This window comes from Trematomus bernacchii, unplaced genomic scaffold (genome assembly GCF_902827165.1).
Source record: "Trematomus bernacchii unplaced genomic scaffold, fTreBer1.1, whole genome shotgun sequence".
NCBI lineage: Eukaryota > Metazoa > Chordata > Actinopteri > Perciformes > Nototheniidae > Trematomus > Trematomus bernacchii.
In genome coordinates this window covers 25,706,305-25,729,277 of record NW_022988043.1, presented here as the reverse complement: position 1 = coordinate 25,729,277, position 22,973 = coordinate 25,706,305, and the positions used below count along the sequence as shown (strand labels likewise).

The 22,973-nt window shown below is 40.0% G+C and overlaps 1 protein-coding gene across 1 annotated transcript in view; it reads left to right on the top strand.

Annotated features, from left to right (window-relative positions):
* LOC117472474 (whirlin-like) overlaps window positions 1-22,973 on the top strand; it is a 177,510-nt gene that overhangs the window by 57,571 nt on the left and 96,966 nt on the right. The window lies entirely within an intron of this gene.

Here is a 22,973-nt window from a genome sequence, read left to right as displayed (position 1 = left end):
TTAACGGCTGTAATCGTTGCTAACATAAAACCGGAAGTTAAGCTCACTGTTGATATTCCGGAGACTTCTTCCGGTAATGCTTTTCAGAATAAACTTTAGCAACAACGTTAGCCACAGACGAATGCTAACCGGAAATGTTTTCAGAATAAAACAGTTTTAAGCTTTTAAACTAAATTACGTCATTACACATTGATTTTAATTTCTTACAATATAGCTGAATTATTATCATATAATCATATTATTTCATATTTTAAATAAGTCTTAATTTTTCTGTGCTAATAAAACAATATGTTTTTTAAATGAACAAAAGCATGTTGTAAAGATTGATTCTTAACAATATTAGTTTTCTAATCTTAATATCTAGCTGTGGTTTATAACTGTTTATATTCTCCTTCTTCCCCTAAACCAGTCCAGATGATATCCTACCTACACCAGGTCAGCACCTCCAGGTCCAGCACCACCGTGACCCCCTGCTCTGCTGAAATACACAATTAAACATTTTCTATGCCCTATTTTTTGTATTAATATAATTAAACAGAATTTAAGACAGTTTAATGAGCTAGAGATATCCTATTATTCCACTATTATGAGAATATTCATGTCATTTAACATCAACAGCAGTAAAACAAATATCAGCAAAAGTGGGTTTATCAAGTTGTTTATTTTTTATTATGCGTGCAGCAAGTATAGAGAAGCAGGTGTTTGGTGATAAGAATTTTGGGGAATCAGACAGAACCAAGCAATAATCATTAAATATCTATGAAAACAAAGGACATACAAATCTAATTCTAAACCTAAGACACAAAAAAGTGCAAGATAACATATAGATAAATATAAACTATCTTCTTGGTCGAATGCACTTATTGTAAGTCGCTTTGGATAAAAGCGTCAGCTAAATGCAATGTAATGTAATGTAGATTAAATAATATAATACAAATCGTAGATTAAGTCTCGACACTATTGCAAATAAATAAACTGTTAACAGGAATGTAATAAGTATATACAGTATATGCAAAATGAGTAGTACACAGATGTAATTTGTTAATTTGAAGGCTAAAGTGACAGCAGTGATGATCTCTACAGTTCTACACTCATACGTCTGTAGGACGGCAGTAAACAGAGGTTTGGGTGGATGACGTCCCTGATCGCTGTTTTGCTTTCTCCAGCACCACGGGGGTCCAGGTGGATGGCAGCTCTGTCCTGCTGATTTGCCGTTAGGGGTCCTTCTCCAGCAGATCCATTTCTCCAGAATTGTCCGAATCACAGAGAAAAGAGAAAAATAAAAAAATGAATGAATCATAATAAACACATGGCTGCAAAAGTATGATTGCAAAATTCTAAGCATTACAGACAAACAATCCCTAAATGATTATTTAAATTACATACTGTTTTGGTTTACTGTTACGGTCCCCCCATTGGACCCCTCCCACCGTTTTTTTTTCGAGACAATGTCTCAGGGCTTCTTAACATTTATGAAACTATTAATGTGTAGCCCCAGATTAAAGGGAAGAATCTCAGCTAACTGAAGATATGAACCATTTTTACCAAAACAAAACACAAGTCTCATAAGAAGCGTCTAAATGACCCCTGAGCGAAAAAATTCTAACGCACACAACTCAAGATAAAGATACCCTTATTACTTATCGTAGCTGCACATACAATATATCCGATTAAAGCTGAGACTCCACAGATTATAAAGGGTATAGTATCATCACTGAGCGATCCGAACTCGCGACAGGGAAAGCAAACACAGACATCACAACACGTACCTTTACGGAGCTTTTACGGCAGATCGTCTCACCGTAGCTGTCAATTAGATCAAAAGACGTGTTCAATGGCATTAAAACGAGAAAAAAAGAGGCTGGATAGGTTGATCCATGGGTTGATAATGTGACTGTAGGTTTGAAAAAATTATTTATAATCCATAATTTCCATTTTTATCTAAAATTCGGAGCAAATAAGTTAGCTGCTAATGGTAGCCACCAGAGTGTATGCAGCTTCCGGTTTTGGCCACGCGTCACTCTCACTCCTTATTTGTTAACGTGTTGATGTATGTAGAACTTCCCCTCGATTCCATTGGCTCTAGCGGTTATAAAGAGATTTAATTCATAAAAATCGACCAAGGGGGGCCAGAGATAGGTCAAATCCACCCAAATGACCCCAGAAGTGTTTTTTTTTGGCAAAATCTCTCAGATTTCACTTGTTTTGCATCAATCTTGATACAGGGTACTTATTATATGTTGTACTTTGGATTCCTAAAGCTTTCAGTCTACTAACCCATCATCCAAGGGTAGTTTTCACTATAAGTAAAAAATAATTTTTGGACGGACACTATAATTTACAGTTTTTTACTATGTTCAATCTGAATTTTCTTTAAAATAAAAAACATCTATATTGATTCTGACTTTTCTACATCCAACTCACAGGTTTATCATTACTTTGAGAATAAAGATTATTAATTTAACCCTTTTAGAAGGGAAGATATGGTCATTTGTTCTGGGAATGTCATTTTCGAGCCTGAGACCTGAAAAACAGGCTCAGTGCTTAACAGGTTAACTGATTTTAATAATAGGTGTAAACCAATAATGCAGCACGTCCAGCTAGCTAGTTAGCGTCACTAACGTTACGTACTTATCCCTATTATTTAAACGAAAATGTACGTTTTAATGCCCCTTGGGTTTGCTGTGTGTTGTAGTTATTGTAAAGTCAGTTGAAACCCAATACTCACATTTATTAGTGATTCCTCCGCTTGCTGCTGCTTTTAAATCCACTCTGCTGGGGAGAGCGGACCGCCATTTCATTTGAAAATGTGTGGTGCTGTTGCTTTGGTCTGGATCTGTGAGCTAGCCACACCCTGTTCATTTGAATATAAGAAATGGAAATGTAAAGAGCTGTGAAATAAATGTGGCATTATGAAATAAAAGTCCCCTGAAATAAATAAATGTGGCATTATGAAATAAAAGTCCCCTGAAATAAATAAATGTGTATTTACATTTACATTTATATAAATGTATTGCTTCGTTTATTTATTTCAAAATGTATTTCATAACCATATGTATTTATTTCATAGGCATATTTACTTATATATATATATATATGTATTTATTTAATTATTTATGTATTTATTTCATTTTGGCTTAAATGGCATTCCATAGGTGTTACTCTGCACTCTGTTCCTTTCTCTGTGCTGCTGCTGTACAATAGTCTCCATGCACACACCCGCCTATTATGTGAAGCTAACGCACCAAAGGACACATGACTGCATGAGTCAGAGAGAAAGATGGAAATACAAGAACACGTGTTTTCAGCACACTTTATTTCAACAAATGTGAACAATATAAGAACTACACTAATATAGGTCTTACAAGAAGACTTTGACACAGGAATCCTACAAGATGAGTGCACAACGTGTGATAATAATGCAGGACCCACCTTCGCTGATATTGTGTTTTATAGTAGCCAATCAAATCCCCAAAAACAATGTCATGAGGTGGAGGCAGTGCTATGAGGCCCTAGACATAGATGCTTTTTATTTCATTTTATGAGCAAGCATGGTATATAATAATAATAATAATACATGGGATTTATATAGTGCTTTTCCTAATGCTCAAAGACGCTTATATAACATGGATAAATATCCCATGGATAAATATCCCATACAGTAGCACAGCATTTCTAGCTAAAGCTACTTTGTAAGGTCTGTCCTTACAACTACACCAAGCTCAGCAAGAAATTAAATAGATTACATAAAAAGATCCTTTAAAGGGGACCTATCATGCAAAATGCACTTTTGTACGTCTTTTACACATGAATATGTGTCCCCGGTGTTCCAGGGAACTCACCAGGTGTCAGAAAACACAACCCTCTCTATTTTCCTCCATACCCAAATCTCTAAAAAAAGGGGCTGCAACGGATCTGATAAAAACTGATCCAGATTTGAACACTGTCCTGACGTCAGGACGGTGGCGCTGCGGCTATTGGGCCAACTCCACCAATCAGGAGGAGACAGCCACGGCCATTGCCGTTCGAAAGCGCTGGAGACGATGTAGTACATATGCCAGGCCTGTAGGTGGTGCTGTTCTCACAGAATCAGCCCTTGCAAAAACAGGGGTAAAAAAGTGCAAATTGAGCGAAATGAGGCATGGCTAAAATGCATGATCTGTTTGGTATTTTGAAAAAAAAAAAGTATAAATATGCCTTATATAGGTATGGTCCTACACTATATTATTATAATATAGCATGATATAGACCCTCCAGAAAAACGCGATTATGCGATCGCATAATTTACCGCATAATCAGCAAAATGGCGCAGATTTTTAAAAGGGCGCATATTTATTAAAAGGTCGCATAATCCCCGCATTTTTCCACACAAAGTTGAGGGAAAAAAAAGTTAACGTGAAGTAGTGATGTCATCAGCTCGCGCAGGTAAACAACACCGTAGAGTGAATGTGTGGAACTCACACGAGAGAGAAAACAACAAGATCAGCGCCATATAGATTATTATATACTATTATACTATTATTATTATATACTATTATACGGCTCTGACCAAGATGAACAAATCGAATCCATCTCATTTGCCTACGAACATTTCTGCTAAAGACCGGGCAAAGCAGTACCCCGATGTCTTGCACGAAAGTGGGGGGAAACTATTCTGCACCCCGTGCAACTGTGTGTTGGAGCATAAGAGAAAATCAACGGTGACGACCCACTTTGATTCATTCAAACATTCTAAAATGCTTTCTGCTGCTGCGGACAAGAAAGTCAAACAACTCACGTTCACCGAGGCATCAACCTCCAAAACCCTTTCGAGGGCTACAAGAAACGAGGTGAGTAGCCTACAAGATTGAAGCTGGTCAGATAACGAACGAGTAAATGAAAACAGAATGAGGCGGAGAAGAGTGTGTGTGTGTGTGTGTGTGTGTGTGAGAGAGAGAGTGATTAAAATAGCCCATATACAAATACATAAATAACACTTTGTGATGTATCTTGCTTCTAGTATGCTTGTTTATCATAGGAACTCTTTAAAAGGGCTCACTTTCATTCAGTAGTAGCCTAGTAACAGGGTGTGGGAGAAGAATCACCTTTTTTCCGCCTCCCGCATATTTCGCAACTTTTCGCATATTTAGCATATTTCCGCATATTTCGCAACTTCACCGCATAAAATCACATAAAAACCCCGCATGTTTAATCGCATAATCAAGGATTTTAGCCCGCGTTTTTCTGGAGGGTCTAATGATAGGTCCACTTTAAAGGAGAGGTGTCATGGCCATTTCAACTGATCATAATTCCATTGTTGAGGTATACTAAAATAGATTTATACTGTGCATTTTTCCAAACTCACATTGGTTTCTCATACAGCATCTCTGTAAACTACGTGTATTCACTGAATTTCACTCTCTGCCTTTAACGGCTCATTGTAGCTCCAATAGCTCGAGGTTAAGAGGTACCTTCAAATAAAGATTGGTCTTTAAATACATTTTGTCTTTTGAATTGTTTGTCTAAAGTCAAGGATCTAGAACTGGTACTTGTAGTTTTAATGATACAGTCTGGTTATAATGCTGTTTGGAGGAGGCCTCACAGGTAAGAGCACTAACTAGCTACCATCACATGTACCTTAGCTTGACTTAAATGTATTAAACGTATAATTAAGTGATATCAAAATATAAATAACTAATGTCATGCAAACATATTCATATTTGCTTGATTTCAGTGTTGAATTTAGCACAATTGCATACAAACGTTAAGGGATTTTAAGATTCTGAAGTATTATGCTAAAAGCTCAATAACTTATTATTTAGAGTTTTGCTGAATAGTCTCATGTCCGCTTACCTTAGAAACGTAAAATGCGACGGCAGTGTGCAGATGGGGAGCATGTTAGCTTAGCTTGGTAGCTTCAGCTAGCTCTGGAACTTCCAGCTCGGTGGCAGGAGGTCCCGCCTCGGCTCCGCCTCTTTGCCCTTATTTGGAGCAGGCGGGAGTTGAACTCTTGTCACTGTCTAACCGTTAGTGGCCGATTCCGCCTACTAAGGGCTTCTCTGCAACTCTGCATAATCCTATGGGTGACGTCACGGACCCTACGTCCATTTATATATACAGTCTATGGGGCAGACGCAACATCGTCTCAAGGCTTCTTAACATTTAACAACCTATTAATGATGCATACCCACTTAACGGGAAGAAACTCAGCCAACAGACGATATTAACCATTAACCACTACACGGAACAGAAGTCCAACACCAAGAGTCTAAATCAGGGGTTTTCAAAGTGTGGGAAGGTGAGCCTCCCCTCAGAGAACATAAGAACAGCCATGCCCCCCCCTCCCAATTATTACTGCTATTATTATTATTATTATTATTGTTGTTGTTGCTCTAATGCAGGGGTATACAATTTCAAAGAGGTCCAATAAGAGAACATTTAATTAAATGCTCTGTTTTCGCTGTCTACCTTTCTCTTTTTTGAGCACGCCATTTGAAATTGCTCACTGACTGCACCGATTTGATTGGCTGAGTAGCGTCACCACCTTAAAACATTAAACCTTTTTATCTCTATGTTCTAAAACATTTTCAATTTTTTTTTTTACATTTTCAACATCGTGGATAAATCCTTATATGCTCCCGGCAACACACTGAACGTTAACTTTGCCTTCTTATTACACCCACCCCTATAGTGGGAACGATGAGTCTGCGTCTTTGATGCACACAGGCGGATGATGCGGGGATCAGAGTCCTGCATCGGTACCCGACCCGATGCAAAAAGGGGATTCGCGGGTGGTATTTTTTCAAACATATTTTTCCGGGTTTGGTCGCGGGTTTTGCATAATAAATATATTTAAATAATAATAATTTAATTTAATGTTTAAAGATTCCTCAGACCTCTCCCTTGCGGGACCGCGCATAATCATAACCTCTGCACCGCATCAATCTGCTGCTGAGCGCGCCACATTCGAAATGGCCGAGGTGAAGCTCTCTAGCGGAGAATACAGCATTGTAAATAACTCTTCCTCAAGAGCGAAATCTAACGTCTGGGAGGAAATAACCAACATCCCACGCTTTTTGAGCCAAATACGCAACTGCGTGTGTTAATAATGGCATGTTTTCACTGCTCATAGGATATGCAGGTTCGGATTGGTTTGCGGATCTTGTGCCGACGGGTCGGGTCGGTTTGCGGAACTAATTGGCAATATGTGCGGGTGGCGGGGCGGGTTCGGTATTGCACGTCGCAGGTATGGGGGGATGCAATGTAGACAGGAATAAATTACGCAAAGTAACTTATTTGGACTATTTTGGACGTTGCGTTCATCTCCGGACAGCAGGTATTAATGTGGCAGTGCTTTCAGCATTAGCCATGCTAAGAGGCTGAAGTAGTGATTCAGTCACACTGAAGGGCCCTCAGAGAGGCCCCTATAGACTCAGTGACTAGCATTGGCATACACTGCCCTCTTGTCCCATATGTCACCTCTCCTGGTTAAAAAAAACCCCATCTACCACCTTTAACATAGCAACACATTCCTCCCCCTCTCTCTTCATCCACCCACCCATCCTGCCCCACACAATACCCGCTGAGATCTCCTCTTACACCCACTCCATCCCGGCTCCAGCATCGCGGCATGCATATATAGCCTAAATCCCTCTTGATAGTCACTCGTCTCTGCCAGTTACGGCACTGATCTTTGCCTCTCTTTCTCGCTGGATGGCTCTGAGCCTGCAGAAATGTTGGGCCCAGAATAGAAAGCAGCTACTTCTGCCTCAACCTCTGAATAAAGTAAATGGATCCGCCTGCGGAGTCTTTCTTTGTTATGCAGCTTTTTCTGTCATTTGTTAGTGAAGCTCTAGTTGCTGATGACCATCGCTCTCTGCAGTTTATCTGGGTCGCTCTTTTTCCGTTGAAATCTGTTTAGCAGCCTCATTTTATCAGTGCTGTAATTAGGCAGAGGATACATTATATGGCAAGTATGTCCTTTAATTCTATGTTTTACCTAACATGCTGTCAATGGAAAAACATTTAATTGGTGGGCTGAGGAACGACCAGAAGTAAACACTTTGCCAGGGGTTATTATAATGTGTGCTAACAATAATCGATAATGGGTCAGCAAATAATTAGCACCATTTCTTCTTCTGTTAATTGCATAAGTGACGCTAATTGTATATGTGGGTCCTCACCTCGACGAGAACAACCGCTGTGATTTAGGACATAATCCCTGGTAAACCAGGCAACACCCAGACCAGAAAAACCCTGTGATCACATTACAACCGTGTCTCAAACATGCCCTGCTTTTTATAAACATCATGCTTAGTTGTAGAAGACTTGAAACAAGCAACTGGGACCTTAAACTTCAAAGGGTAATTCTTACTATAATGTTTCAAGTGTTCTACTAGAGTTATGTTTTAACCAGTGGAGCCGCCCCCTGCTCAACTGCACGTTGCCACTTGGTTCTTGTTCATCTAAAGAACTGTATGACGAGTAAAAAGTGTCATTAATCTTCCAGCTGGCATTCTTTTTTAAACCTGAAACCTTCAAAACATCACTTTGCTAACCTTTTCTGCCACAGAATCTATTTATATGCATCCTCTGCTGGGCTGCTTAGCCAGATGTGGAAACATCCAGAGGACTTTATATGGCTGCTCAGATTCTTCTTTATTTCACAACCTGCTCTGAGACGATAAAGCCAGCAGGTAAACTATCTGTCATTACTTCCTCTTAGAGACTGATCAACCTGTCAAAGCAGCTTTACATCTTCCCTCTCATAACTCTCAAAAACAGAACCAACTAAGCTGTGACACAAAGTGGGGAACTTTTCATGTCCCGTCAAAAACATGGGACTCTGGGAGAGCTGTGGGATGAGGATCATCCATCAAAACATTGTCAGGACAGAGAGCAGACCCAGTTTCCAGAAAAGAGCAGCACTAAAATATCCTTAAGAATAGCACCCACATGTCCTACAAATACATGCATATAGTACTTTTAGATGCTGACATTAAATCAAGTGGAAATGTAAATATATTTCTCAAACATGACATTCATAGATGAAAAAAGCTGAGGTTAATGAGGCACACGTGTTCAATGCAGTTGGGACAAAGGCACATACAGTAGTTACAGTTCATGGATTATACTTGGTTAAAGTGAACTTAAAGGAAGTCTATGGGTAACCATAACTTAGTTTCAACCATGGATTGTATATGAGAAATAAAAGTATTCACATTTGAGGTCTCCCATTATTGACCACAGTTTTTGAGGCTTGTAGTTTGACATGTTGGCCATAACCAAAAAGCTAAAGTCACAATGAATTACAAACAGCTTTCACAAATGAAAACAATGTGAAAAGGTTAAAATTAAAGGTTATTAGAACTCTCTAGACGCTGACGTCGGTATGTTAAACCCAACGCCTCATTTTCTCCCTTGATGCTGTAGTCTGGTAGCACAAGAGAATATGGGTAAAGAAAAAACTAATCTGGTTTGATCTTCTGGGTATCAGACGGACCAACATACTAGAATACACCTGGGGGAATGGAATATAAGTCATTTTCAGGCAGACGATTCTGATTATCAACCCGGTTAAGTGTCAGTGAAGGACCCTGCACAATACCAGAGCCCGTGAACTGGCTCCCCTAAATCAATGCAACCATTATTGATGTTACTTTTTCCACCAAGGTTTTTCCTGCTTTGACTTGTCAAACTGTATTTCTTGAAAATGATCTATTAGCCCACCTCTTGTACCTCCATTTTGAAAACAAAAACTAGGCAATAGGCCTTTTCAATTTCTGTTAAATGGTGTTTGTGACTGTAGTTGTGAGCGTGACAACAGTCTAGTTATTGTACTGGAACCATCTGCTGGGACTGCATTGTTCTCCCTGTTGAGGGGGAGGCTGAGGGCTGAGTGCAGGGATTGCAGTCAGAGCCAGCAGCCTTTTTGCTGAGTCAGATAGCATTCAAGGTCAGACACACTGCCATATTCATTCACTCCATTTCATTAGCAATTGATTTCCAGTGCACCAGAAAATGTATACAACATTTAATACTGTGCCCCATCTGAACAATCTAAACTCTTTCTAGACCATGTTAAAGGTAAAAATGTCTAAAATGTCACTAAGACAAGTTTCTTGACAAGCCGGAGCGGTTATACTGAATGAGTTAAAAATGTGGGTAGCACTTTACAATAAGACTACCCTTATAAAGGGTTTACGAAAAGTTTGTAATTCATTTATTAATTAGGTTGTGAATAAGCTTTTATAAGACATGAGATAAACAGGGCAACTGTGACCGGTTGCTTGCCAGATAGTGAGCCCACATGTATCTGTACTGCTAAGCCTTATATTGGCTACTTATGGCGCGTTTCCACTACAGCGCGGAGCACGGTTTAAGAGGGCTGTGACGTCAGCGGCCCGTCTTTGGTTGCGTTTCCACTTGGCCTAGTACCGGCCGGCGGGTCCTAATTCACAGTTTTTCTGGCCTCATAAAATCGTGGTTCTAGGGCCAGAGACAACGAGGCTGAGTCGGGCTGAGTATGCTAAACTAGAGAGAGAATCGCTGGCAAGGGGGCTACAACTACAACAAGATGGACATATTTGACCGTGATTTAATTGTAATACACGTTTAAAAAATGATGCCGAGGTAACAACATACTGATACCGGTTAGTAAAAACCATGCTTTGACAAGTCTGCAGACAGACGGCAGGCGAAAAACCTTTTAAAATGCGTGTTTTCTAAATGGAGATTGGCTAAGCTAACGCAGTATATGCTCCGACCTTCCACACTCACAACAACGGCCTATACAGACATAAATAAAGCAGCGACTGTATTCGCCATGACACAGACAGTCTGTGGTTTGTACTTGTTTAACTTTTGTCTAGTTTCTGAACAGATATGAGGAGCTGTGAGCTCTGAGTGCTAACAGCTAACGGCTGTGTTGTTTTTCTGGGGTTCTCATTGAAGATGACGTCACGGCTCCGCCTACACTGCGTTACTATAGATACTACCCCAGTTCCTAAACTGTAATGGAAATGCGCCATAAAGTGAGCCAGTCCTAACGAGGCCTAGCCATACCGAGCGAGGCCGAGCGAGGCCGTGTAGTGGAAATGCGCCATTAGCTTACTTCATCTTCTTCATCAGCCAGCATCCTTGGTATCTGTTGTTCACTGAGTTGATTCTCCCCCCATCCATTTTGATGTTTCTTGGCATCTCTTATGACCATTTATGAATGAGTTACCAACATTTATAACTGCCAAAAGGGAGCCTTGTAAAGTGTAAACAGGGTGTCCGCGGGGTCTTAAAAAGTATTAAAAGTTGATAAATCAATTTAGCGAAAATTAAGGCTATTAAAAAGTATTAAAAAGTATTAAACGGCATTCTCCAAGGTATTACATTTTGTAAGTATATAAATTGTCCAAAGAGGTTAAACATAAAACAACATAAAACAATAGAGGATATCATACAACATATTTACAGGCTACATTTACATACTTATCAACATTTACAAATACCCATAGTTTCAATGAGCATTTCATTTAGACTTGCTTTAAAATAATTCAGAGGAATAAAATTGCTCAGTTTCAATTTTAGCTGTAGACTGTTCCAAGCAAGTGGAGCTGCGCACATAAAAGCTGTCTTACCCAAGACAGTCCTTGCTCTTAGCACATCTAACAAGACTACATCATGCGATCTCAGACAATAGCTGCTTGCAACTCTCTGTGATATCAGTGAACAGATGTAATACGGGAGTTTACCCAACATAGCTTTATAAATAAACGTGTACCAATGACTGAGCCTCCGTACAGTAAGTGATGGCAAACCTGCCTTGGTATACAGGGTACAGTGATGTGTAAGTGCTTTACAATTTGTGACAAATCTCAGTGCGCTGTGATAGGCGGCATCTAACTTGTTCAGGCAATGGGCAGGTGCATTCATATAGACCAGATCACCATAGTCCAGCACAGGTCAAAAGGTCACAGAGACTAGCCTTTTCCTGGCCTCAAGCGAGAAACAGGACTTGTTTCTGAAAAAGAAACCTAGTCTAACGCTCAGCTTTTTAAGCAGGTTATTGACCTGAAGTTTAAAAGTGAGACAATCATCAAGCCAGATACCAAGGTATTTGTAACAGGTAACCACTTCAAGTATTATTCCTTGCATAGTCACAATATCCAAAGCAGTCTCTGGTGTCTTTTTAGCTTTTGAAAAGAGCATTACCTTGGTTTTATCAACATTTAAAAGAAGCTTAAGCTCAGCGAGCTGAGTCTGAATAATGTTAAAAACAGCCTGTAATTTAACACCAGCCTCCTTAATGGAGGGACCTGCACAGTACATCACGGTATCGTCCGCATAAAAATGTAAAGTAGCTTCATCCACATTTTCACCTAAACTGTTGATGTAGATGGAGAATAAAAGTGGACCTAAAACAGAACCTTGGGGAACACCATTTGTAATGTTTAACCACTCAGAAGACAGCCCATCAAAGTGAACACATTGGGACCTTTCAGAGAGGTGGTTCACAAACCACCCCACTGCATGGCAGGATATGCCAATACTGAGTAGCCTCTGCTTTAAGATGCGATAATCGACGGTATCAAACGCTTTGGAAAGGTCAATAAATAGAGCTGCACAACTCTGCTTATTATCTCAAATACTTGTAATGTCATTCACCACTTTCATTGTCGCAGTGATGGTGCTATGTTGCTTTCTGAAGCCTGACTGATGTTTAGACAGGATATCATTTTTACATAAAAACTCCTTTACCTGTTCACTCACTAGGCGTTCGAGCACCTTCGCCAGAACTGACAATTTAGAGATTGGCCTATAGTTATTTAAAATAGTTGCCTCCCCTCCTTTTAGTAGAGGCAAGACATAAGCTGACTTCCATACTTTTGGAATTGCATTTGTGCTGAGGGAGAGGTTAAAAAGAGTAGTAAGAGGTGGAGCAATAAAATCTGCAGCTAACATAGAAAACTATGTTAGAACTGGTTTATAAATGGTTCTTAATGATTTATAAAGTGTTTACAACCTAATTAATAACCTAATTATAAATCCTTTATGAATCCTTTATAAGGGTAGTCTTATTGTAAAGTGGTACCAAAATGTGTGTAATATAGCCAACATGAGTGAGTGTGTTTCTTCCTGCTGAAGTCCTGCTGAAAAGCCTTGCTGAGGCATTTTGAAGCTTTGAGCTGAGCAGCGGCCCAATGGTTAGGAGGAATAAATAAGGTGCAGTAATCCAGTTAAGAGGACATAAAAGCATGTATAAATCTCCCTGTGTCAAATAGTCCGGGACTCATCTAATTTCTCAGTACGTTTTAATTTGATTGGACTCAATTCAAACTTTATTTATTTTGACTCATTTATCTCCTCCTGGCACTGTACAGGTATGGCCACTCACTATTATTAGGGAAAGTGAGCCACAGAGAGAGAGAGACACACAGTAGAAACAAACACATACAAACACTAACAGTAGAAACAAACACATACAAACACTAACAGGGGTTTCAGGGATGGGCAGTGACAGTCGGTCCGTTCTTCTATATGTCTGTCGGTCTCAAATCTAAAGGGTGCAATAACAATTTGTATCCACTATGCATAAACAGCGGACACTGTTTATACGCAGCCCTCACAAACCACACACGGCCAGATAGCTTATCTAACAGTTAGAACCTACATACGAGACACAACCTTTATAGTCAGAAAAAAAGTGTAATTATTGGTGACAAAAAGTGACTTTTGTCATGAAATAAATAAACCTATTTAGTTTTCTAAGTGTTATTCTATCAATATGACAATAGAGACATGTGCATAAACAACAAAAACACTTGCAGCTGAAAATGTTTGAAGAATAGTAGGGTATAATGTTCTAACAATGTTATAAAAAACATCTTAAGAAGGTTATCACCAAACATTTTAAGAATGATTTTAGAGAACGTTATCCTACCTTTCAGAAGAACATTCTAGGAACCAAAATAAAACTTCTCGATGAAACCATTCCTAGAACAATGAATGGTAACATTCTCAGAATATTTTTAGAACCAACAATGTCTAGCTGGGAACTCAGACATGCCTACGCAAACATGCAATATCATGAATTACGTGCTTTTTTTGTTTTTTAAAAGGAAAATGTGGTGACATCAGATTTTTTTTGAAACATCATTTTCAAACAAATGCAACAAGTTTCTTTTTTAAAGCGCTCTACAAATAAATCTGACGTTGACCATGACCGTGTTAATATTTCGCATCACAGGAACGTTTTATAAAAAAAGAATAACCTGCTGAAAACGTTCTGTCATCTCAGGCCTTAATAACATCCTCAAAACATCCTCTGAATGTTGCAGTTAAAACGTTATGTCTTAGTTAACCTTAAACCTTATAGGCAGGGCTGCACATAACTGGTGCGCAGGTGCACATGCGCACCCCCCGCCAAAAAAGGAGCACCGGATAATTTGGAAAAAAAGCGCATTTGCGCACCAACATAGAGAGAGAGAGAGAGAGAAATGAGAGAAAAAGAGCACCCTGCAGAACCCCCAAGAACCTGAAGAGAGAGAAAGTGAAAGAGAGAGAGAGAGAGAGAGACAGAAGAGAAAGAGAAGGAGAGAGAGAGAGATTCGGACCGAGAGAGACAGAGAGAGCGAGAGAGAGAGACCGAGAGAGGAGATGGACGTAAGAGAGAGACGATGAGATGGAAGAGAGAGACGAAGATGAGAGTGAGCGAGAGAGAGAGAGAGAGAGGAGAGAGGAGAGAGAGACGATATTTGCGAGTTGCATTTAAGAAAACTTGAAGATACTAACGGCCGCCCCAAAGTATAATTCGCAAGCAATTTAGGTTAATTTTTTTTAATCGTCCTGCGAGCATACAGCATCTGCGATCCCTCGCTCTACCCCTCGCTATCGCGTGAAGGGTCTGCTTTATGCGCTCCGCACAGTAACCCTGCTGCGAGGCATACAGTGAACAGCGAACAGTTCATGAGCGTGCTCACTAGCGCACCCCCGTTCAGAAAGTCAAGTACCCCTCAAAAGGTCCGGTTTATTTCATTTTAAGGATGCGCACCAAGCAACATCTCCAGGTGCTCCTTTGAGAACCAGGGCAAAAAAGTGATGTGCACCCCTGCTTATAGGAACATTATTTGAAATAATAAACATCCTAAAAAGATTAAATCGTTTCTTTAAAACATTATTAGAACCTGTAGGTAATGTTAGCCAAAGTTGTGAGAACGTTCCCCGCTAGCTGGGTCAGACCCAGCCTCACATCTCTGCAATGCTGGAACACATTTTCCTCAGGAATTGTCCTGTATTTAGTTTTATTCATCGATCCGTTAAGCCCTGAGCCTGTTTTTCAGGTCTCAGGCTCGAAAATGACATTCCCAGAACAAATGACCATATCTTCCCTTCTAAAAGGGTTAAATTAATAATATTTTCTCTCAAAGTAATGATAAACCTGTGAGTTGGATGTAGAAAAGTCAGAATCAATATAGATGTTTTTTATTTTAAAGAAAACTCAGATTGAACATAGTAAAAAACTGTAAATTATAGTGTCCGTCCAAATATTATTTTTTACTTATAGTGAAAACCACCCTTGGATGATGGTAAGGTAGACTAAAAGCTTTAGGAATCCAAAGTACAACATATAATAAGTACCCTGTATCAAGATTGATGCAAAACAAGTGACATTTGACCTTTTAGGTTTAGCAAAAAAAAAACACTTCTGGGGTCATTTGGGTGGATTTGACCTATCTCTGGCCGCCCTTGGTCGATTTTGATGAATGAAATCTCTTTATAACCGCGAGAGCCAATGGAATCGAGGGAAAGTTCTACACACCCCAACACGTTAACAAATAAGGAGTGAGAGTGACGCGTGGCCAAAACCGGAAGCTGCATACACTCTGGTGGCTACCATTAGCAGCTAACTTTTTCTCTCCGATTTTTACATAAAAATGGAATTATGGATTATAAATAATTTTTTCAAAGCCACAGATACATTATTAACCTATGGATTAACCGATTCAGCCGCGTTTTTTCTTGTTTTAATGCCATTGAACACGTCTTTTGATCAGATTGACAGCTACGGTGAGACGATCTCCCGTAAAAGCTCCGTAAAGGTACGTGTTGTGATGTCTGTGTTTGCTTCCCCTGTCGCGAGTTCGGATCGCTCAGTGATGATACTATACCTATATAATCTGTGGAGTCTCAGCTTTAATCGGATATATTGTATGTGCAGTTACGATATGTAATAAGGGTATCTTTATCTTGAGTGCGTTAGCATTTTTTCGCTTCGTGCTAATTCAGAGGCTTGGTATTACCCTTGTGTTTTGTTTTGGTAAAAATGGTTCATATCTTCAGTTAGCTGAGATTCTTCCCGTTAATCTGGTGCTACACATTAATAGTTTCATAAATGTTAAGAAGCCCTGAGACACAGTCTCGAAAAAAAACGGTGGGGGGGGTCCACTGGGGGGACCGTCGTCCTTAAGAGGTTAATATTTTATTTGGGCTTTTAGATGAAGACCGCACACAGTTAATAAATACAACTATTCTTCTGGCTAAAATATATATTTTTAAAAGTCAATCAAGGAGTAATCTTAATGTAAGGTGTTTGAAGAGTAGATTAAAAATACAATTTATTTTGGAAAGAAAAGTTGCTACAAAAAATCAAAGGCTCATCACACCATGAAATGGGAAATAATTAACTCTAACGAAGAGTGTGTGTTTTTGGTGGTTTTTGGTTGTCAACCTATTTTTGTTTGTGAAATGTTGAAGTGATCCTACTGACTGTATCTTTATTTCTTCTGTTTTTGTTTTTGTCTGAGATGGGAATGTCATCTCCTATATGTTATTGTTATGTCCATGTGTGTGTCACACACCTGTACAAAATAATAATAATACAAAAAATAATAATAATTAAAACACATTTTTTTTTAAATACAATTATTTTGCGGCCCACTTGCAATGCCTTCGAGGACCGCTAGGGGGCTGCGGCCCACAGGTTGGGAACCGCTGCTATAGAGGTTGCTCTGCCAAACCGCCTGAAATTGTGAGATTGCTACATCTTTCCCCCTATTCATTTCTATTGACCAGCGTCCATGTCAAGTTATCGTCAACTCTCACGGGGTGAAAACAGTATTTCCGGTCTCTGCATTTTCATAGTAACTAAGGTGGTTGCTAGGGACGCAGCTCTCACTATATACACACAGAAGTAAGTATTGTCCTCACTGTCGATTTTCACAGTGATATCTGCAGTACTCATGAACTAAAAAACACCAGTTTGTCCTAGTTACACTACATTGATTGGTTTAAATTGTGTACAATGCTTTTGTGTTTTTCCCCTTGGATTCAGAGAAAAATATTTTTTCCCTGAGTTTTGGATAGCCGAAGAAACTACACTACCCATAATCCTCAGCTATCGCTGTGAACACGACGCCAGTCCTCTTTGCTTGATAAAACTTGTGATTAGTCAACAAGCTCTTTGATTGGATGTTTTAGTGGCGGTGCACCTCAGGAGTTGTAGCTCATACGATAAGAAAAACAAAAAATCATACTTTAATCCGCGTGGGCTAACTTTTCTCTTTGAAAGTCATCACATAAATGCATTGTAATAAACGGTTCGGCTGCATTAAATATAACACATCTGCCATAGTTCTTTATTTAAAGAGCCCTGATTAGAAGACTTCTGAACAAACTGGAAGAACTCCCACAGCCAAACTGCATGCACGACGTGGATCATAAATATATCAACAATTAAACAACATTTTTGCTCTTAATCACAACACCTCTTTGCACATCAAAAAATAAACTACAGTTATGGTGTGGTTTTGCATCATGGTGCCCAGCTGATATAATGGGAGTTGTAGTTTTTAAAGATATTATTGACTTTCTCTGGATTACAGAATGTAAAAACTGAGTTGAGACACTAGCCAGTGTGTGTGCCCGATATCTCAGCTGGCAGAATGCTCCCATTCACTCACTACATATAGTCCTTGGATGTGTCTGTGACTTAGGCCATGCTCATCCGTACCCTTTGTCTATTTTTGGATACCCTTGAGATGGCAGTGATAAAGAAGCTCAGTTAGACTGAATTATGGCCATGGCACTGCCGACACATTGCAGTTGCACTGCTGACACACAAACTGAACACTCATTAACATAGCAGGGACCGACTTCCATTCTCCCCACGGCACCACAGTTTCAAGGGAGGCGAGGAAGAAGAGGACGGGTTTTAAACATGAATAATCTGCCTCTGTTGTTATATAAGTTGCTGTGGAAAGGACAAATGAAGAGATCCATAAATAATGTAATTATTTTTGATCCCTGAGGAAAATCGCCCACACCGAGGCTAAGGGTCACACTGAACAACAGAGCAACAGCCTTCAGTGTTTTGCTCAAAGACACTTCAGCAGGGCAGTTGTGCTTCAAGATTGGGGTCAATCTGGAGTCCTTTATTAGAAGGGAGAGCTTTCATGAGGACCAAATGAGAAGCAACAATAATGACAGAGAACAAAGTAAGATAGTGGTCTAGAAAAGTCTTGTTTTGAGCTTCAAGTCAGCACAGACTTTAGACCAGCATATTTCCCTATCCTCAGTCTTAATGTAATCATGCTTTAGTTAACATTTGCAAATCTTCTAGGGAAACTGAAATGCTACAATTAATGCTTATAACATTTATTCTCTTCTGACAGAAACATGTCTCCAATGTTGAGCTCTTTGTGTTTCTGTTGTTTCTTTTTCATCTTTATCCCTGGCATCATGTTGCAGGTGACATACATTAAACAGGATTCATTTGTCAAACAGACAGTGACATTTACCAGCAACAAGTCTGGCTTTTGTGAAATGGTTGCCCAATGATAAAATGTTTTTTTTAAATTATATTTAACATATCTGGCTCGAAAAATGCAGTTAAGCGTTCAAAATAAGGTTCAGCAAGGTTATGTCCTGAGGCAAAATGTTTGTGACTTGTGTTATTACGTGTGCCAATGTGATCTCAGACTGGGCTCTGTATACTAAGTAGTCAGGGTTGCTGGATTGCACAGTGGGTTTACCAGAGCTGTTTACTGCACAGCTGCTGGCGGCTGCTGGAAATCAGGCTGATGCGAGCAAAGGCAGCCATGACTGAAATGACTGGAAAACCCTCTAAGTCTTTACTAAATACAGACAATACATTATTCTCCTACTTTTTCTCTGTCTGAGGGGTTTCAGGGCAATCTGTCTGAGAGAAAAAGTCAGTAGAGAGAAATAATAAATTACAAAGAACACTAAATGACCGCTGCGGATTCCAGACACATTTTATATACTGTAAGCAGGGTTCGTACGGGTGCTGGAAATCCTTGAAAATGCTTGAAATTGTACGAGGTGTTTTCAAGGTTTGAAAAGTGCTTGAATTTTGGGAATGGTGCTTGAATTTGGGAAAAAGTGCTTGAAATTGTAAATGCTTTACTTCGCTTTTTAGATTAAAAGAAAGAAGTCGGAGCGCGCTTAATTCCTTCGCTTTTAAGGCCGCTACACACCCACCTGAGACCAAAGAACGCGTACCGAAGGCGTCCCGACTTTTACGTCAGCTTCGTCGCCTTCGTCGGCTGCGTCGGCTACGTCGCCCGCTACGCCGCCTGCCTACGAACACACCGCAAATACTTCAGTCGACGAGTGGCAATAACTGTCCTTACCAGCAGGCAGCGGTAGTGTGTATTCGTCATTCAAAAGAGGCAACAACCGGAAGACAGACTGCCTTTTATACACCAAGAGAAGAAGAACCACAGGCTTGCTGTGGTCTGCACAACTTCCTGCGCACAGAGAACTGTAGCGCATACATGGCGGGAGTTGTTGACCAGGAAGGACCCGATCATGGCACTGTCCCAGGAAGAGGGAGACAAGACCCTGAACTACGGCAGGCCACCCTGCCACACACCACCAATAATCCAGCTCGAGCCAAGCAGCACAGGGATGAACTATGCCAATATTGCAGTGCGGTGCAGTGCCTTTTCAGTGGGATAAGATATAGCAAATATGTCTAAAGAACTGTACAATGTCAACAATCGTCTACAATACGATAAAAATAGTGTGTAATACAATAAAAAAAAGAGTTTGCCAAATATGTCTAATGCTGTGTTATCAATGGCTGTAGTATCAAGGTACGAAATAAAGTTTTGTATTGCCTATCCTGCTATTTGTGTTTATTCTTTTAATCACACAGCGATAATAAAAAATAAAAAATGTGCCTACATAACTGCCAGTAGCAGCCGCACATTATTATTGGTTTAACTACTAACAGTATATTTTTAACACATTTTAAAATGACCATCTTGAACAGCTACAACGTTAAAATACTTCTAGGCAGATTGTGGAGGATAATGGGAGAAAGAATAGAGGGGCAGACAGAAACACTATCTGAATAAGGGCCACTTCTTGCAAAATGTACATGACTTTCCCGACGCCTCCCGCGGCCGATTCAACATGTTGAATCGGCTGCGGGAGGCGTCCGGAGGTGTGAAAAGGTGCCGTAAAGAGACAACGGTGCGGGACACACAAACCTGAGTAGGGCGCCGCGAATTCCCGACTGCCTCTGACTGCCTCTGACGGCCTCTGACGGCCTCTGACTCCCAAAATCGGACTGGTGTGTCCGGGCCTTTACATAAAACAGCTCCGCGCTGGCCTTCCCGCGCAATGCGCGTGACCGGCAAGTGTTTTTGTTACGTGTGTGACCTGGGCATTCTGATGAGAGTGATAGATGACAGTGTGCCAGGAGGTTGCCGTTTCAATGAGCGTTGGCTAGCAGAAGACAAATAGAAGACGAGGGTCAAGCAAGCCCAAGAGTAGCCTCCTGCAAAGTGTGCAAAAATAACGATGTGAGAGTCTGCGCTGACGAGCCACACACCACACGAAAGGTACGCCGTAGTAGAGCATTTTAGATTAGGCTATCGTTGCATGTAAAATACATGACACTTTTCTCTGTGCGCGGCAAAACAAGCTCGCCAAAATGGCTTCACTAGTCTGGCAGTATTTTAAGTGTCCGAAAATGACAATAAAATAGCGGTATGCAACGTGTGTGAAGCAGAAATCCTGCAGCTCCACCCGCTGTGACGGACCGGTGAGCGGAGCAGAACACACATTAAGAGTTAGACCTAACACACTTAGCTATTTGATCTACCTCTGGAACAAGCTAAACTAGTTATAAATATATTTATTCTTCACTGTCGGGTCGCTCATTACTGGATCAGTGAGCTGCAGGAGATACTGACGGGCTGTCAGGAGAGGGGGAGAGAGGAAAAGAGAGCGCTTCTGCTAATTTCTCCCCTGTTATTATCCCAAGTTAATGTAAACTTGAATAATGTACTTAATTTGAATGTAATAATTATGTTGGTTTTTGTTTGTGGAAGCGCCAGTGAATGAGCCCCATTACCTGAGTTGTAAACATTACTTTAAATGGAAGATCCCCATAGGCCCCGCCCACTCGATCGGATCGGCGATCGGTATCGGCTGATCGGCCCCAAAATTGGCGATCGGAGCATCCCTAATAATATATATGATATGTTTTATAATGATTGATCATGAAAGTGTTCTCAAAGCTGGTAAAGGTGCAGCTAGTTTGAATGACTTTGTATACTGCAGGGTAGCTTGTGGATTTACTCCAGGTGGAACTAAAGTCTGATTTAACACTTGATTAGATTTCACATCATTCATCCACATCTGTAAAGTAACTAAAGGTATTAAATACATGTAGTGGAGTAAAAGTACACAATTCACCTCTGACTTATGTTTACTGCCAACCTAAAAGTACCTCAAAAATAGTAATCAATAATGTATTGAAAAGTTATTTGGCTGATTGTTTTATATTGGCTCAGCCAGGTTATATGGGTCACTCATTTTGAAATATTAAACTTAGTTTTCTTTTCTTTAATTTTGTATCCTCATGTAGAATGCTATTACGAAACACACATTTGGTTGTTTATAGCATAAAGAACATCTGATTTAATGTGAGGTAGGGAAATAATCATTTGAGTATAAGTATGTGTATATAAATATGTAATTTACAACAGCTGTAAGATGCTTGAAAAGCTTGAAAATGCACCTTGAAAATGCTTGAAAAGTGCTTGAATTTGACTTTGGAAAAGGTGTAAGAACCCTGTGTAAGGCCAAGATTATGTGAGTAATCAAGATATGTTTTTGGTTTGGGGTACAATGAAACCCCATGGCGGACAGTTGCAGTGAGGCATATCGCCCTGATGTCTAAGAACTCATAAAACAGGAACATCATTTTAATTAGTTTTAGTCTTTTGAATGCATACTTGTATGCATTTATACAATCATGCCAGTCCCCAAACTCCAGTTGTGATTCCCAATCATGGCAACTGGGCATTATTTCAGCAGAACAGGGTGATCATTTTAGATATTAGATTCAATAGAATGTTCACAAAGATGCTGGCTGTCTTTAACATTAACTGTAACATTGCTTTAGCTTTAACAATTCCATCCATATAAGAACCAACTGGTTTCTGCACCTTTACCTCCCTTTTCTTGCAGACTTTGCTTTGTTTCAGCAGGCGTACATGAGTCACAGTAACTGTGGTGTGGCCTCAAAGCATTCTACTAATTCTGTCCCCCTCTCAAATGAAAAAAACCTCAATTATGTGCCAGCAGATGCACTGACCTGAAGTTAATTCTCGAGGGAAGAGTAATATTTAGTAAGAATATATGTCCTAGTGCTTTTATTCACACATTTCCTCCAGCAAACACAGGGGGAACAGCCCTTCTCTGGAGTGGATGCAAACCACAACCAGAGGAACCAGCAGTGGCTTAACTGGCAGTGTGAGGGTGAATGGATTTGGGCCAACTTACTCACTGGCTCATCTTACCCCACTCTCCCCTACCCTAATACTAATACTAAAGCTACTGTGGGGTTTTAACTCCTGGGAATGACTTGGCTGACGCGCTTAACTGTGTTGATACTATACCGTTTGTTGTTGTTTCAATAATGACTTGGTAGGCTTGATATCAGGAACAGAATAATACATTATATG